General features: G+C 41.4%; 2 protein-coding genes across 19 annotated transcripts in view; one reads left to right on the top strand and one right to left on the bottom strand.

The window, feature by feature from the left end:
- MED12L (mediator complex subunit 12L) overlaps nucleotides 1–16,575 on the top strand; it is a 506,270-nt gene that overhangs the window by 312,461 nt on the left and 177,234 nt on the right. The window lies entirely within an intron of this gene.
- The window catches only part of P2RY14 (purinergic receptor P2Y14), a 65,890-nt gene that overhangs the window by 32,395 nt on the left and 16,920 nt on the right, over nucleotides 1–16,575 (bottom strand). For 3 of the 12 annotated variants that reach the window (XM_070769043.1, XM_070769622.1, XM_070769203.1), the window contains one exon: nucleotides 22–127. The exons of 3 other annotated variants lie outside the window; for them this stretch is intronic. The gene's annotated coding sequence lies outside the window, so the exon portion shown is untranslated. Of the gene's footprint in view, nucleotides 1–21; nucleotides 11,399–16,575 lie in introns of those variants that run through there. 6 more of the 12 variants (XM_070769681.1, XM_070769340.1, XM_070769089.1 and 3 more) reach the window with 4 other exon arrangements.

The raw sequence follows: 16,575 nt of genomic DNA, 5'->3' as shown, positions 1-16,575 counted from the left end.
TGGATGGACTTTTTTACTTACCAGTTTATCCAGTCTCTTGTGGTTTCGGAAGGCAAGACTGGCTCAGCCACTGGGTGTAACATCTGATGTTGAAGGAAATCTGCTTTGCTTTCTGCCTGGGCTCCTGCTGTTGACCAGTGGGGAATGCTGCATTAGCGCTCAAACAAAACATTTAAAGTGCTCTATGAAATGTTGACATCTCGCCAAGGACTTGAACGTCAAGTACCACAGATGTCCAGTCCTCTCTGGAGCCTAGCTCTTTCCTCTGTGCTTGTGTGAGTTCAATCTGATTTGTGTTTAGGGTGACAAGTGATCCAGGCTCGACCAAACAGTAACCGGTATGAAACTGGGTACCAAGAGAGAGACGGACAAACAGATGCAGAGACAGAGAGAGTGAGGGCCAGTGAGCAAGAGTGAACGTGAGCGAGTGCAACTGACCTGGTAAGTGAGAGCTTCAGCTAGCAGGAGGAGGCAGGATCTTTCCCATGCCTGGCTGTGACCTTTGGCTGTGAGGCTGTTGTAAGAATAGCTTCTGAATGTATTGGGACGTATTTCCAAGTTGTAATTCACACGGCCTCACTAACTCCTTGAAAAGTGTTGGAAAACTGAGAAAATATTTGAGAGTAAACCAGACAAGAACATTTCCCATTTTCGGTGCCAGGGGGAAGGAGTGGGGAGACTCAGTAAGTGCGTGTTTACTGGAGTGTCTTGACCAGCAAAGGGAAAGATTATTATCAAATGAGATGAGAGATTGAAAGGACCTCAAAGCTGTCTCCTTTGAGCCTGAGTGATTTTCCTCTCTAGCCTCACCCTGTTTTGGGGGGCGGGAACATGATGCCTGCTGGTGCCCATTCTACTCCAGGTATTAGGCTTACACATCCCCAATCTGGACTTGGTGCTGTTGAGCCTCCTAATTTTTCTTCAAGTGAGTACCCTATTTGTCTCTAATTTCTGAGTGCTAGTGAATGCTAAGTCACTTAAGTCGTGTCCGACTCTTTGTGACCCCAGGGCTCACAAAGGCTTCTCTGTCCATAGGATTCTCCAGGCAAGAATACTGGAGTGGGTTGTCATGGCCTCCTCCAACCGTGTTCCCAACTCAGGGATGAACCCAACTCTCTTGTGTGTCCTGCATTGGCACGCAGATTTTTTTTATTTTTATTTTTATTTTTATTTACCACTGGTGCACCTGAGAAGCCCAGGTGGCTAATTTCTGGATTGTTGCTTATTTAACAGATTGTTGCCAGGGGTCCTTTACTTTTCTTGCATAGTCCTCTGGTTTAATGCAGTCATGAAACATCTCCCTGAAGGAAGAGCCTGGATCTCCCATACACTGTCCACTTCAGACTCAGCCAGTTTTGGACCGAGATCATCAGCTTTACTTACTTTACCAGTTTCTTTTCCCTTTGTCCTTAGACAGCATGCTCATCATCAGATATGTATATTATCATTATCAAAATGAAGCAAAACCTCTGAAAGCCCCAGTTGACCTTAAGTCCCTTTTATTTGGTACTGCTGTCCATGGATCACTCAAGCGCTATAAAACATTAAATTCTGCTTCACTGTCTCATAACTATCCAGTCAATCACCAAAATCTGTTTTTTTTTTTTAATACCTAAATATTTCTTATCTATGATTCTCACCAAACTCAAGGTCATTTTTGGCCTGTACACCCTGCCTCCAGTCTTTTCCCCACCCATAATAGCTGCCGTCTGGTCGCCCATGAGTAGGATCTTTGTAAAATCCTAGCATGCCTGTGTCCTTTTTATGGCTCCTTATCACTGATAAGTTCATGGTGTTTAATCCGTCAGACCTGATGCTGTATGACTGGTTTGATCTCCTTGGGACTTCCTGGTGGCTCAGACGGTAAAGCATCTGCCTACAATGACCCGGGTTCAATCCCTGGGTTGGGAAGTTCTCCTGGAGAAGGAAATGGCAATCCATTCCAGTATTCTTGCCTGGAAAATCCCATGGACAGAGGAGCCTGGTAGGCTACAGTCCACAGGGTCTCAAAGAGTCAGACATGACTGAGTGACTTCTCCTCACTTCACTTGATCTCCTTGCAGTCCAAGGGACTCTCAGGAGTCTTCTCCAACACCACAGTTCAAAAGCATCAATTCTTCGGCGCTCAGCTTTCTTTATCGTCCAACTCTCACATCCATACACTACTACTGGGGAAAGCCATAGCTTTCATTTTATGGACCTTTGTTAGCCAAGTAATGTCTCTGCTTTTTAATATGCTGTCTAGGTTTGTCATAGCTTTTCTTCCAAGGAGCAAGCGTCTTTTAATTTTATGGCTGCAGTCACCATCTGCAGTGATTTTGGAGCCCAAAAAATCCAGTCTGTCATTGTTTCCCCATCTATCTCTCATGAAGTGATGGGAACAGATGTCACGATCTTCATTTTTTGAATGTTGAGTTTTAAGCCCGCTTTTTCACTCTCCTCTTTCATCTTCATCAAGAGGCTCTTTAGTTCCTCTTCACTTTCTGCCATAAGGGTGGTGTCATCTGCATATCTGAGATTATCGATATTTCTCCCGGCAATCAATCTTGATTCCAGATCGTTCTTCATCTAGCCTGGCATTTTGCATGATGTATTCTGCATATAAATTAAATAAGCAGGGTGACGTACTCCTTTCCCAATTTTGAACCAGTTTGTTATTCCATGTCTGGTTCTAAGCCTTGCTTCATGACCTGCATACAGGTTTCTCAGGAGACAGGTAAGGCGATCTGGTATTTGCATCTCTTGAAGAATTTCCCACTGTTTGTTGTTATCCACCCAGTCAAAGGCTTTGGAGTAGTCAACCAAGCAGAAGTAGTTGTTTTGCTAATGGAGTAGAAGTAGATCTTTCTAATGGATGCACATGAATTGAAATAAAGCCCAGATGCTCCCAGACCCAGTTCACAGCTTCATGCTGAGAAGCTAAGTGTAGTTCTGGGGATGGAGCTGGGGGTGCCACTCCCACTGCTCAGGGCTGGGAGCTCACTCTGTAGTGACTCCTTGAAAAACAAATGCTGAACAGTATTTTTGAATTTCACTTTTTTTCTTTTCTCCATTAAAAAAAAGTCTTCAAATTTCTTTTGTTGTTTTGAAAAGCGGAGATGATAACTCATGTCTGAAATTTTATTATATCTGTGTACCCTCTGCTCTATTTATTATATCTGATTTGCACTGACATGGCATCGCCTTAAAAATCAAATATTTATCTTTCCTCTAAGTAGAATGACTTTGAAATTACAGATTTTATGTGTTTAATCTTTTAATTAAAGTAACTGCATGGCTGTTGAGTAAACTTGTCTCAGTTTGATTCTCCTGAGTATTTCTCAGACCTGTGGGAACCCAGGTTCAGACACAGTTTGGCCACCCTTCCTCTGGGAATCTGTTCTTTCCTTCAAAGTTTTACTTACAATGTTTGGTATGTTTCATAAAGGAGACTTCTAAACATCGATAAAGGCCAGAGTAAAAGTTAATGTGTTCGCTTTTATTTTTGAAGGCTTGAGATCCATGATATAAAAATAAACTGACTTTTTAAAATACTCAGTTTGACATGCAGGAATAGGTTTGTTTGTTTGTAATCCAGTAACTGCTAGAACTAGCTCAATTACAATGAAACCTTGAGCCAAGAGCATATTTTTTTTTTTTTAATAACCAAAACCAGTACTTGTGGCTGTGCACATCAAAGCTGGTTCAGTTTTATGGGATTAAATAATGATTGCAGTGTTAAAACTAACAAGAGCTACATGAGAATGCTAAAGGGGGGGAATTTCTTTTTTAAAGGAACTTGTACCTTTATAATGGTTCTGTTTTGTAAGCTGAAGGGAGAACCGGAGGTAGATGAAACTCAAACCTCTGAGTCTTAAGAATTCCACACTTTTGGGAAATTATAAGGGAAGAGCAAAGGTGAGCACTTGGGGAAACCTGGAGGTACGACAGTATCCCTGAACAATGAGATAAATGTCAGTGTCTGGGATTTAAGTGTGTCCAGTGTGAAAAGAACAGTTTAAACTAGGAGGATGTCCTATACACCAGATAATTTAAGAGGCACACACCCTTTTACAGTATTTTAATTGATCGTGTCTGTAGTTTTGCACTGTCCCAGTAACCACTGAAATAACTCTCTGTCCCAGGAGGCACCCACTCCTCTCCACACACTCCCTAAAGTTGCCTGGCTTTGACTGTGTCCCTTTTCCAAACACATCATCTCTTCTTCCACCACTGACTTTGTTCAGGTTTGCTGGATTGGCCCCTTCCTTCCATCTCTACCTGTTGACCTCTTGTGCATTTCTTAAAACACAGGCCAGACTCCACCACCTGCGGAGCTTTTCCTTATCTTCCCCCTAAAAATGAATGAATGGTTATCCCTATGATGCTTAATTTGAGTTTTGATTAGGCCACTCCTGACAGTGTGTATAACCTTCTAGTGAATTGCTGATAGTAATGGCCCTCTCCTCAGGAAAGGAGAGTCTTTTGTTGATGCTCCCTGTCTGTTACTCATGCATTCACCTGGCCTGTTGGGCTGGAGGGCACGATATTTTTCGGTGTCCTCTCTCATCTCACATGGCCAGGTTGGTTTCCTTGGCTTGGCACCTTACCTGTTTGCACTTCTTGGGCACCCTGTCTCCTAAGACTCCATCTCAATGAGAAGACAAGATCTTTCAGAGACAAGGACATGGTTGTAAATGAATGAGGACCTCTACTGTATTCCCTTCTTTGTTTTCCTAGTCTAAGAAATATAAACATCCTTTTAATTTTGAACTCTTTTTGTTGGTAATTCAAATTAAGCTAATTAAAAAGTTTTTTTTTTTGTTGGAGTTATGCATTTATGTACTTTAATCAATGTTATAAAACTTATAAAAAAATCTTGCCCTTATTGTGTGCCCCAGTGGCTCCCTCAATCACTTTTTTAGCTACTACTTTGGGGTATCAATCCCTATGTGCCTGTTGTAACTGAAAGTTCTTGTCTTCCATGTGTGTCTGTTGATGTGGAAGATGAAGATCTAGTTCCTTTATTCTCCATGCTTCTCTTCACCTAGATAATTATGTCTATATTTTTTTTTATAAATCAATAACCTTTATTCAAATAATTAAAACCATGGCAGTATTGTTTATAACTGAGGCTCATCGCTTACATTAAAAGGGATCATAATTCCCCAGCTGTCTCTATCACCAGGAGAGACTGTGCCCTTTTGCCTAATGTAAGCAAGCTTCCCTGTGCATCCAGGCTGCCCATTTTCCCACTTAGAATTAGTTATGATATGTAAACAAGCTCTATAAATGTTAGCTCTTGTTATCACATTAATATTACAATTTGAGCCAAACCAAATTTAGTCCAGTTCTTAACCGTATGCATATGAATAAGCCCGAAAGTCCTTTTGCCAGCAGCTGCGTTTAGAGAAAACACACAAAGTCCAGGTGTATGTTTACGTAGTACAACTTCTACTGGATAGATACTTCTCAGTATTTTACCTCAACAGGCAGAGAAAATGTGTGTTGTTGACACACCCTTGTTATTCATTGTTTTCTGATATATTTCACTGAAGAGCCCTTCCAGCTTATTCGTTTTAGAATTTTGCTTTTGGCAGCTTGGCAATTACTGCTATCTTGAAAAAGTCCCATTCACAATATATAAATACTTCCAGAACTGTGTTTTTCGTTCTTCCTAGTTACCTGCCACCAAAAGCCTAAATCAGATTCTGATCCTTTGCCTTTTGTAGTTTCTCCAGAAGCCTTATATTATACTTGATAAGCAAGGCCCTTAATTTTATTCATTTAAAAATACAGACAATCACTTAAAAGGTAAAAGCATCTGAGTCATAAATAGGCAGGCTGGGGATTGTCTTATGGAGTTGATGAGATTGTTGGGAGAAATAATCAATCTGCAAAGACAGCTAACAGCTGAATAATGGGGATGTGAGAGGAACTCGATGGCTTTCATTAGTTTGTAAAAAAATCTTAAGTTGAGGATTCATGCTAATTGATAACCCTCATAGTGTGAGAGTGTGACTTAAATGTCTACCTAAACTTTTGTCATACTTCAAAAAAGTGAGGGTCTCTCAGTAATGAGCATCCAGGAAAGGAGAAAGTCCATGGCAGTTGATTGTTGCTAAGCGGAAATATGTGGGCTGTAAGCAGCACCTCTGTGCTGCCGTGTGCCTTTTGCAGACTCATCACAGCCCGTTTTCCTGGAGCCTTCAGTCCTTCTTTAGGGGATCTTGAACAATCTGTTAGAGTCTGCCCCTGACATGAAACCTTTGGCCATCTTTGGCTAGAGTTTCATCCAGCACAAAGTGAAGGGAGGAAAAAACAAAACCATAAACACCAGCAAATCTGTCTATCATGGAGAAAGGGTCAGGATGAGATTAATCTGTATTTCTTTAGAGTTAATCCCATATAACAGAGTCAACTTGGGGTACAAAAGTAAGCTCTGCCTCTTATCAACCTGGGGACGGTGGGCTTGTTACATCATCTCTCTACATCCCTGTTTCCCCTAGTGTCACCTACCTCATTCAAGTTGTTTGAAAGTTTAAATGAAATAATGTGTATTTTCTTAATTGCTGTTCTCAGCCAAAGTTAAGTAGCCAGTGAATGGTAGGGGCTCTTATTAATATGAGCAAAGGCTAATTGTTGCCTCATAATTTTCTTGAAGCTGTGTTATCATTGAGTATATGGGAGGTACAAAGTGCTGTGCTTTGAAGTTTTAATAAACATTGATTTTTATGGAAAGATCCACTTTTGAACAGATCTTTGGCTCAGTAACCATCGTTATGGGAAAACTCATTTATAACTTGTGTGCGTGTGTCTGTGCATGTTCAGTCATGTCCAACTCTTTGCAATCCCATGGGCCCCACCAGGCTCCTCTGTCCATTAGATTTCCCAGACAAGAATACAGGAGTGGCTTGCCTTTTCCTTCTCCAGGGGATCTTCCTGACCCAGGGATCAAGCCTACGTCTCCTGTATCTCTTGCTTTGGCAGAGGGGTTCTTTACCATGAAGCCACCTGGGAAGCCCCTTTTTATAACTTAGCCATACTTAATTCTTAGAGAAATGCTTTGAAACTGTAAACATAATTTCAAAAGGGAATGAGCAATATGCAGGAGCCTGGAAGCCTTTAAAGATGGCACATCTGATGGAGTACTTCAGTGTTTTCACTTCCCTGGACTCCTAGGTGAGGAAGCCTGGCATCCAGCCTCTTTCTTACCCCTCGTTCCATCCCTCCTTTCACTACGTCTCCACAGAGTGTGGATGGAGCGTGCTTCCTCTTTCTTGACCGTATCCAACTCCAGAAGTTGTTATGGTTCTACTGTTTGTTCCTAGTGTAGACAAACCGTGTGGTCTAAAAGTACCTCTCCATTGCCAGAAATCACATCGGCCTACAGCCCCTGCAGGAAAGGCCAAAGCTTACTGTGCAGATAGCATTATTTAGCAATGTGTAGATGAGTTTCTGTTATTAAAGGCCTAGGAGATGAAGCGAAATCATAGTAAAGGCAGGAAACATTTATCTTTCCTTAGGCAAGGAGAGCAAAACCTCGTACAAACAGGATATTTTGTAAATATTATTTTAGTTCAGCTGATTGGTTGTTAATTTATTCTGGTGTTTTGTGGGAAATGACAGAGGCTTATTATTTTTGTTTTTTTTTTAAATGGGCCATTGCAGGGAAAAACGATGTTTGAGTTTGCTCAATAATCTCTTGCCATTTACCAAACCAAATATCACTTATCAACTCTATGTATGGAGTATGTGCTATTTGTGTGTAGTTCAGATGTTTATTATCACCCTGTTGGAAGCCTTTTGTTTCAAAAGACAAAACAAAAAAAGCAGCACCATGATGCAGCTGCTTCTGAAATAAAAGAGATGGTATGGTTTTAAAAAGGAAACGATTATGAGAGATTGTCAACATTTTCAATCTGTCAAGTTTTCTCACAGTCATTTGGGATGGTTTCTAAGTGATCTTGCCTGGCAGGCATCCTGATGTACAATCTTTCTCTGTAGCTGTAATTTAAAAACTTCGATTTAATCTTTGTTTTACTGAACGCCAGTTGGTGTGTTTTAGTTAGTCTAAATATTTATAGGATCTTACTTCTGCGTATTTATCTTTTAGGCATTTGTGACATTTCTTAACGTGTGGTCGAGAGGATGTAAGAGGCATTATGTCTGATTAATTGAGAGGGAGATCTCCAGAGTAATTGCCCTCATAAGACTGGCTCAGGCTATCCTGGCTGTGGATCCTTTAGCACATTACTTAACCTCTCTGTGTCTCAGCAGTCTCTTCCTTGGGATGATCCTTGCAAAAGCAGTGGTAATATTTAACTCAGCGTAGTCTGTGACCATAAAGAAAGCTGAGTACCGAAAAACTGATACTTTCAAACTGTGGTGCTGGAGAAGACTTTTGAGAGTCCCTTGGACAGCAAGGAGATCAAAGCAGTCAATCCTAAAGGAAATCAACCCTGACTACTCATTGAAACAACTTTTGCTGAAACTGAAGCTCCAATACTTTGGAGAGAACCGAGTTCCAAGAACCGACCCATTGGAAAAGACCCTGATGCTGGGATAGATTGAAGGCAGGAGGAGAAGGGGGTGACAGAGGTTGAGATGGTTGGATGGCATCATCAACTCAATGGACATGAGTTTGAGCAAACTCTGGGACATAGTGAAGGACAGGGAAGCCTGGTGTGCTGCAGTCTGTGGGATCACAAAGAGTTGGACATGACTGAGTGACTGAATAACAGCATTATATGACTGTCAAGCACATAGAAGAGCAGAATGAATGTTGCCTGTCATAAGTATTATTCCCCAATGGAGAATTTAAAAATACTTGAAATGCATTTCTTATCTGTCAAAGATAATGATTGCTTGGAGAAAACATGATTTTGAAATGGCACTTTAAATATAGTACTTACGGATTGGTATTTTATTATGATTTTCCTCTGGCCTATGTTCAGACTATCTACTAAGTGTCTTTGCACCATTTGGTGTAGATGAGGTTCTCACAAATTTTCATATTACAGGTTTCCTCTACATATGATGACATTTGAATGGTAATTCATATTTACTGCTTCCTTCCCCACTATTTTTTTTTTAACTCATTTTTGAAATTTTGTTTGAAGACAACATAAGAATCAGTATGTTTTGGCTTTAAGTTCAATTTTTCTGGCATGGAGCTCTATTTTTTATAAATAGTGAAAGTGCAGACTCAATAAACACATTCTTCCAATGTGTGGGTCATTATGGTGTTGAGATATCTCTAGGCCAACCTTTGTGATTCAGATTCATTCAGCGGCACAAAATCGAGTTTATACACTACTTATTTGTGATAGATTAGAAAGATCTGGAAGCTACCTAGTAGCTAGCTCAGAGGCATAATCAAATATTCCCGACCCTCACACTTTTTATTTCTAATATAATTTCACTACTTTCTTTGTTGTCTTACTGCTGACATAAGAAAATTTTAGTATGTTCCAGTATGAGTGCCACATAGAAACCAGGTAAAGAAGATTTCTTAATGTCTTTTTGGAAAAGGAAGGAAACCGAGGTAATTAATGATGTGTAGTCTGAGACTGGCCCTAGGTCAAATTCCAAGGTACCCCTGGCAGCAGGAGAACGGGCACTGTCTAAGCTACTTTTAGAATCACTGTTGAATCACCAGATTTGTGACACACCCCGAGGAATTTGTGGATTTTTTTCCTTTGTACCTGGGTTCACTTTAAATTCAGCATCAAAAGCTGATGAGCTTGGGCCCTTTTAGAATCCTGAGGGCAGCTCTGTGCCTCTGCCTGCTGCAGGGTGGGGAAGGCGTGATGGTGCTCTGGAGGTGGGTGTTCTTCCCTAGCCTTGGCCTTTGTCACCTGGGAAATGGTGCTGATAATGTTGCCTCCCTGACTGAGTTGCTGTGTGCATTAGGTGAAATAGTGCGCATGGAATGCACGCAGCTTGTGGCACCAAGTAGAACTAATAAGTGTTAGTGTTATTTCTGTTGATTTCTCCAAGTCAAGATGATGATGATGAAAATTGTATTCTGTTCCTCCCCCATGCCCTTCAGTAGGTATATCTTAGAAACAGGTTAGCATTTTGACTCTTGGAGCACCCACCTGTGTGCTATGGATGCACCGTCACTTAGAGACTGTGCAGATAGAATCTTGGTGCTTCGTGTCAGTGGTAGGGTTTGGGGAACTTTGGGGGAGGTGTGAACAAGTGTGGCAGGAAGTGGGGATGGAGATGATATTGTAAGGATATGCTTTTTACTTATAGGCTTACGTGCTCATTGAATTCCTTAGTTTTAATGAGTGAATTGTGTGAAAGATTATCCTAAGATCCTTTGCTCCTTAAATTTTTCAGTCCTCCTTAAAATTTTCAGACTTTTTCAGGCAGTTGTAATATCGTTGTAAAGTGTTTATTCAGACTCTGGTTCTGGCAACATGTTCTAAAATGGGGTTTGTGTGTATGGTGTGTATGTCTGGTTTTGTTTTGAGGGGCAGAGCAGTAGAATCTGTTTTTTTTCCTACTGAAATCTTAAATGAAACTCTAGTGGTTCCGTTTAAACAGGTGAGAGTGCACCTTCGGATGCAGATGGGGATGCAGTGAGGAGTGGTCCTGCCTACTCGGTCTCTACTGGTTGCCCACCAAGCTACATCTGTGATCTCCTGTATCTAAGAAATGCAGTTTGAAAACTGTGCCATTCTAGTGAATTTTGTGAAGCGCTTTTGTTCTAGAATAAGTCTATCACACAAGTTGCAGCTGTGGGCTTCATAGATTTTAGTAATTTAAGACCACTGAATTGACATTTAGAAGCTGAGATGGGGATAAGAGGTAACAAAGGGATGGTTGCTAATTGGGTCTGGTCTCTCTGGGAAGTTACAATATCAGGACACACAAAACTCCAGAGAGATAACCAATTAATTCAAGCCGGGTTTCCTTCCTTACCAAACCTTTTTGCGTTGGTGTGCGGTCAGTAGGTCCGAGTTTGTGCACTGGACCAAGAGGTAGGGGTTTACCTCTTTACCACAAGCTCCTTCGCCCTTCCTGGGACAATGTGAGGTACTTTCTGTGTCAGACGTCTTTGGGGGCTAGAGTGTTTAAAACTGAAACAGCTTGTCTTAAACCAGGACTATCTAGTAACTTCACATTCTTGTTATGTTTGAACATGTCCCCCTTGTGTCATAGCTGCAATATCCATATGCACCTCAGGCATTTCCGAGATGGGGCTAGATCACAGAGAGGGCCATGGAGCCGGGGCAGTTACCACCCTTTGGGGACGTGCATGGGCTATGGAGCCCCACGGAGTCAATAGTAACATAGGCACCAAAATAGTTGCCTTTTGAGTGACAGTGCCTTCCTCTTTTACATTTTTATTTGGTGTGCGCATGTGTATGTTTTTCTTAAAGTGAGTCAATTTTTTTTTTTTTTTTTGCTTAAGATAATTTCTCTAATTCTGATAAGTACTATGTATATATTTATACTATGTATATAATTTTTATTATTATTAATCAAACTTACAATCCCCCCGCCCCCACCCTTGTAAAAAGCATTTGGTAATGCTTTAGAATGGAATGGCAAGAAAAACAAAGGTTCACCTGAAGCCTTGAGCTCTGTGTGTTTGCATTTGATTACTGGTGCTGTAGGACAGTGGCCGCATAGCTCGCTTTGAGAACGATGCTCTCTGTGACATGCTGTGAATATCTCCTTTTGAACTGTAAGGTATTTTTCATCTCAGCTTTAAGATTGAAGAGAAACTTTTGATCTGAGGTTCCTTGCTCCAGGAAATACTTCAGAAGAGATTTCACTTACCAAAGGCTTAACCAAAACAGGTGTGAATAGGGTGATCTCAGAATTTAGTATGTCAACTGGGGCTCTTTTGAGAGCAACTGCTGCTGCTGCTGCTAAGTCGCTTCAGTCGTGTCTGACTCTGTGCGACCCCATAGACGGCAGCCCACCAGGCTCCCCCGTCCCTAGGACTCTCCAGGCAAGAACACTGGAGTGGGTTGCCATTTCCTTCTCCAGTACATGAAAGTGAAAAGTGAAAGTGAAGTTGCTCAGTCTTGTCCGACTCTTAGCGACCCCATGGGGGTCCTCCATCCATGGGATTTTCCAGGCAAGAGTACTGGAGTAGGTTGCCATCGCCTTCTCCTTTGAGAGCAAAAGAGGGTGTTAATTATAATTAGAGTGGGGCTGCAGGAGTGAACTGGTTCTGTCATGGGCATATGGGACATGTGTTTGCCCCATGGTAGGCACACTGTTGAGAGTCAGAATAGAAATTTTGAAGTCTCCAAATCTTTTGAAAGCCCAGGTCTTACCTAAAACCTTAAAATGAGCATCAAGACAGGTGCTACCTTGTCTCTCTTTGTAGTGAATGCTGCTCTGATGTAGGGTTGGCATTGATGAGTCCATTTATTGACCATCAACTGTGTATAAGTACTCTGTTCTAGTCTTCAGGAGGATTCTTTCATCAACTACTTAAAAGAGCTTGTAGCTTTTCCAAACAAAATTTTAAAGAGTCCTGGCTTACAGTTTATCCCCAGTGCATTCTCTTTGTGCTGTGTTTATTCTCTGTTCTAATTCTGATTCCTTCATGATGTCTCTCTGCTAATCCATCCTGTTCTCTCCCTTCTGTAATTCAACATTTTAACTCGAAGTTATTTGGAGCCAAATTCCCCAGCCTCCCCACCTTCTTTGGTTATGTGATAAATGTTCCAGATCTGTAGTCTGAAGTGGGGAGCTCAGGACGTTTTCTAGTTTGGGGTCAACTGTCTATGGGGTTGCACAGAGTCGGACACGACTGAAGCGACTTAGCAGCAGCAGCATTCATATTACTCCTGGGGATACAGTGAGTCCTCACTGTATTGATGGGTGTAGCTGATTACTATTAGTCATTTAATAGTGACTCTCAAACTTCTTAAAGTGTGTTCAGGTTTGAGAATTACTACTAAATTGACAATGTGTAGCAGCTTTAGGTCATGAAGACCTCTCAGAATTTGAAGAAAGCTAGAAAAATGCACATCCAATCCCAAAGAAAGGCAATGCCAAAGAATGCTCAAACTACCGTACAGTTGCACTCATCTCACACGCTAGTAAAGTAATGCTCAAAATTCTCCAAGCCAGGCTTCAGCAATACGTAAACCGTGAACTTCCTGATGTTCAAGCGGGTTTTAGAAAAGGCAGAGGAACCAGAGATCAAATTGCCAACATCCACTGGATCATGGAAAAAGCAAGAGAGTTCCAGAAAAACATTTATTTCTGTTTTATTGACTATGTCAAAGCCTTTGACTGTGTGGATCACAATAAACTGTGGAAAATTCTGAAAGAGATGGGAATACCAGACCACCTGACCTGCCTCTTGAGAAATTTGTATGCAGGTCAGGAAGCAACAGTTAGAACTGGACATGGAACAACAGACTGGTTCCAAATAGGAAAAGGAGTTCGTCAAGGCTGTATATTGTCCCCCTGTTTATTTAACTTATATGCAGAGTACATCATGAGAAACGCTGGACTGGAAGAAACACAAGCTGGAATCAAGATTGCTGGGAGAAATATCAATAAACTCAGATATGCAGATGACACCACCCTTATGGCAGAAAGTGAAGAGGAACTCAAAAGCCTCTTGATGAAGGTGAAAGTGAAGAGTGAAAAAATTGGCTTAAAGCTCAACATTCAGAAAACGAAGATCATGACATCCGGTCCCATCACTTCATGGGAAATAGATGGGGAAACAGTGGAAACAGTGTCAGACTTTATTTTTCTGGGCTCCAAAATCACTACAGATGGTGACTGCAGCCATGAAATTAAAAGACGCTTACTCCTTGGAAGGAAAGTTATGACCAACCTAGATAGTATATTCAAAAGCAGAGACATTACTTTGCCAACAAAGGTTCATCTAGCCAAGGCTATGGTTTTTCCTGTGGTCATGTATGGATGTGAGAGTTGGACTGTGAAGAAGGCTGAGCGCCGAAGAATTGATGCTTTTGAAGTGTGGTGTTGGAGAAGACTCTTGAGAGTCCCTTGGACTGCAAGGAGATCCAACCAGTCCATTCTAAAGGAGATCAGCCCTGGGATTTCTTTGGAAGGAATGATGCTAAAGCTGAAACTCCAGTACTTTGGCCACCTCATGCAAAGAATTGACTCATTGGAAAAGACTGTGATGCTGGGAGGGATTGGGGGCAGGAGGAGAAGGGGACGACAGAGGATGAGATGGTTGGATGGCATCGCTGACTTGATGGACACGAGTCTGAGTGAACTCTGGGAGTTGGTGATGGACAGGGAGGCCTGGCGTGCTGCGATTCATGGGGTCGAAAAGAGTCGGACACGACTGAGCGACTGATCTGATCTGATCTGATATTTTATATAATAGTAGCGCTTGGGGGAAGCCCTTATTCAGTCCTATGATATACACTAAGTACTCTAGTTTTCAGAATAAATCCTATAAGAATTATTAGAGTAAGTTGCACACCAGTGGTCGTTTTTATTTTCTCCAGGCATTAACCTGGGCCCTGTGGTGAATGTCAAGGTGGGTGGTCCTGACTCAGCGCTCACTCAGCCGCAGACTGGTTGTAGTGTAGACTTCTGGCGGGCTCCCACCCAGCCAGGAGGTTGGGAGGAAACTTGAATGAATTCCCTTTAGCTTAAAGAATATACTTTTTTTTTTTTTTTTATTAATTTGCTTTAATTTTTTAGTGAATTGCATTTACTAAAACAAAGTTGTAAATATTTCTAAGGAATGCATGGGGAAATTAGAAATATGGATGAATAATAAAAGGGTTAATAGATGACAGGGAATTGTATCCTTGGGTAACCAGTTATTTTTCTGTAAATGGTAAAAATGAAAAGTACAGAAATAGTCACTCAGTGACTTTATGCTTCCTAGTTATGCACGAGTTTAATAAAATAGTAGTAATAATTGTTGAACATTTTTTGAAATTTTATAACATTCCAGATACTGTTGTGTTTAAATACCCTATTTATCAGATCAGATCAGATCAGATCAGTCACTCAGTCGTGTCCGACTCTTTTCGACCCCATGAATCGCAGCACGCCAGGCCTCCCTGTCCATCACCAACTCCCAGAGTTCACTCAGACTCATGTCCATCGAGTCAGTGATGCCATCCAGCCATCTCATCCTCTGTCGTCCCCTTCTCCTCCTGCCCCCAATCCCTCCCAGCATCACAGTCTTTTCCAATGAGTCAACTTTTCGCATGAGGTGGCCAAAGTACTGGAGTTTCAGCTTTAGCATCATTCCTTCCAAAGAAATCCCAGGGCTGATCTCCTTTAGAATGGACTGGTTGGATCTTCTTGCAGTCCAAGGGACTCTCAAGAGTCTTCTCCAACACCACACTTCAAAAGCATCAATTCTTCGGCGCTCAGCCTTCTTCACAGTCCAACTCTCACATCCATACATGACCACAGGAAAAACCATAGCCTTGGCTAGATGAACCTTTGTTGGCAAAGTAATGTCTCTGTTTTTGAATATGCTATCTAGGTTGGTCATAACTCTCCTTCCAAGGAGTAAGCGTCTTTTAATTTCATGGCTGCAGTCACCATCTGTAGTGATTTTGGAGCCCAGAAAAATAAAGTCTGACACTGTTTCCACTGTTTCCCCATCTATTTCCCATGAAGTGATGGGACCGGATGTCATGATCTTCGTTTACTGAATGTTGAGTTTTAAGCCAATTTTTTCACTCTTCACTTTCACCTTCATCAAGAGGCTTTTGAGTTCCTCTTCACTTTCTGCCATAAGGGTGGTGTCATCTGCATATCTGAGGTTATTGATATTTATAGTAAGTCATTCAAACCTGATAGCTGATAGATGAGTAAGTGTTGTTATTTTACCCCAATATATCAAGGACAGTAAAGGTCAGAGTGGTTAAGCATCTTGCTGGAGGTCACACAGCTGGTAAAGATTTGAGTTGCGAATTTGAGACATTTATTCTCTATCTCAAACATGTACCCTTCTGGTCTTCTAGGATAATAAGAAACACTACTGTGAATTACTGTTGGATTGTGGTGGTGGTGGTGGTGCAGGAGGAGGAGAGGAGAGGAGACCCCTTTAGGGGAATGTGTTGGGGTTGAGCATTGAGAACTAGGATGTTTCTGTGTGGATCAGGTTTGTGCAGAGATGGATCAATGACTCAGGAGTGTACACAGATCCTATGCTTTGTACCCTTTAGAAATTAGGCTGATCATCAGCCTCGCCTTGAAATATCTCTTATTCCTTTGTAATCAACATGTGGAACTGTTGAAAGAATGTCTGCTGATGGATATCTTTCAACTAATCTTAAAATGGTGGATGTCTGTTTAATTTTAAACTGGGTACCATGACATCCCCTGTGCTGAACATTCACAAACAGCTGGACTTAGAAGGAAATGTACAAATGTAGTGTTCACAGATTACTAATATAATGAGGGCTGACAGAATTATTATAGGTCACCGAGCCTTTAAATAACATTTATTTGTAAAGTTGCCTTGTACTTGATCTTGAAGGTAACCCCAATTTGGGTCATACTGACTTTTCACAATGTCATGAACTTTGGATGTTTCATCCCTAAAATTATTTCCCAGAACACTAACATTTTTTCCTGTAATGTTATTTAAAA

The sequence above is a fragment of the Bos indicus genome, chromosome 1 (assembly GCF_029378745.1).
Source record: "Bos indicus isolate NIAB-ARS_2022 breed Sahiwal x Tharparkar chromosome 1, NIAB-ARS_B.indTharparkar_mat_pri_1.0, whole genome shotgun sequence".
NCBI lineage: Eukaryota > Metazoa > Chordata > Mammalia > Artiodactyla > Bovidae > Bos > Bos indicus.
This window is presented reverse-complemented; position numbering and strand designations above follow the sequence as displayed.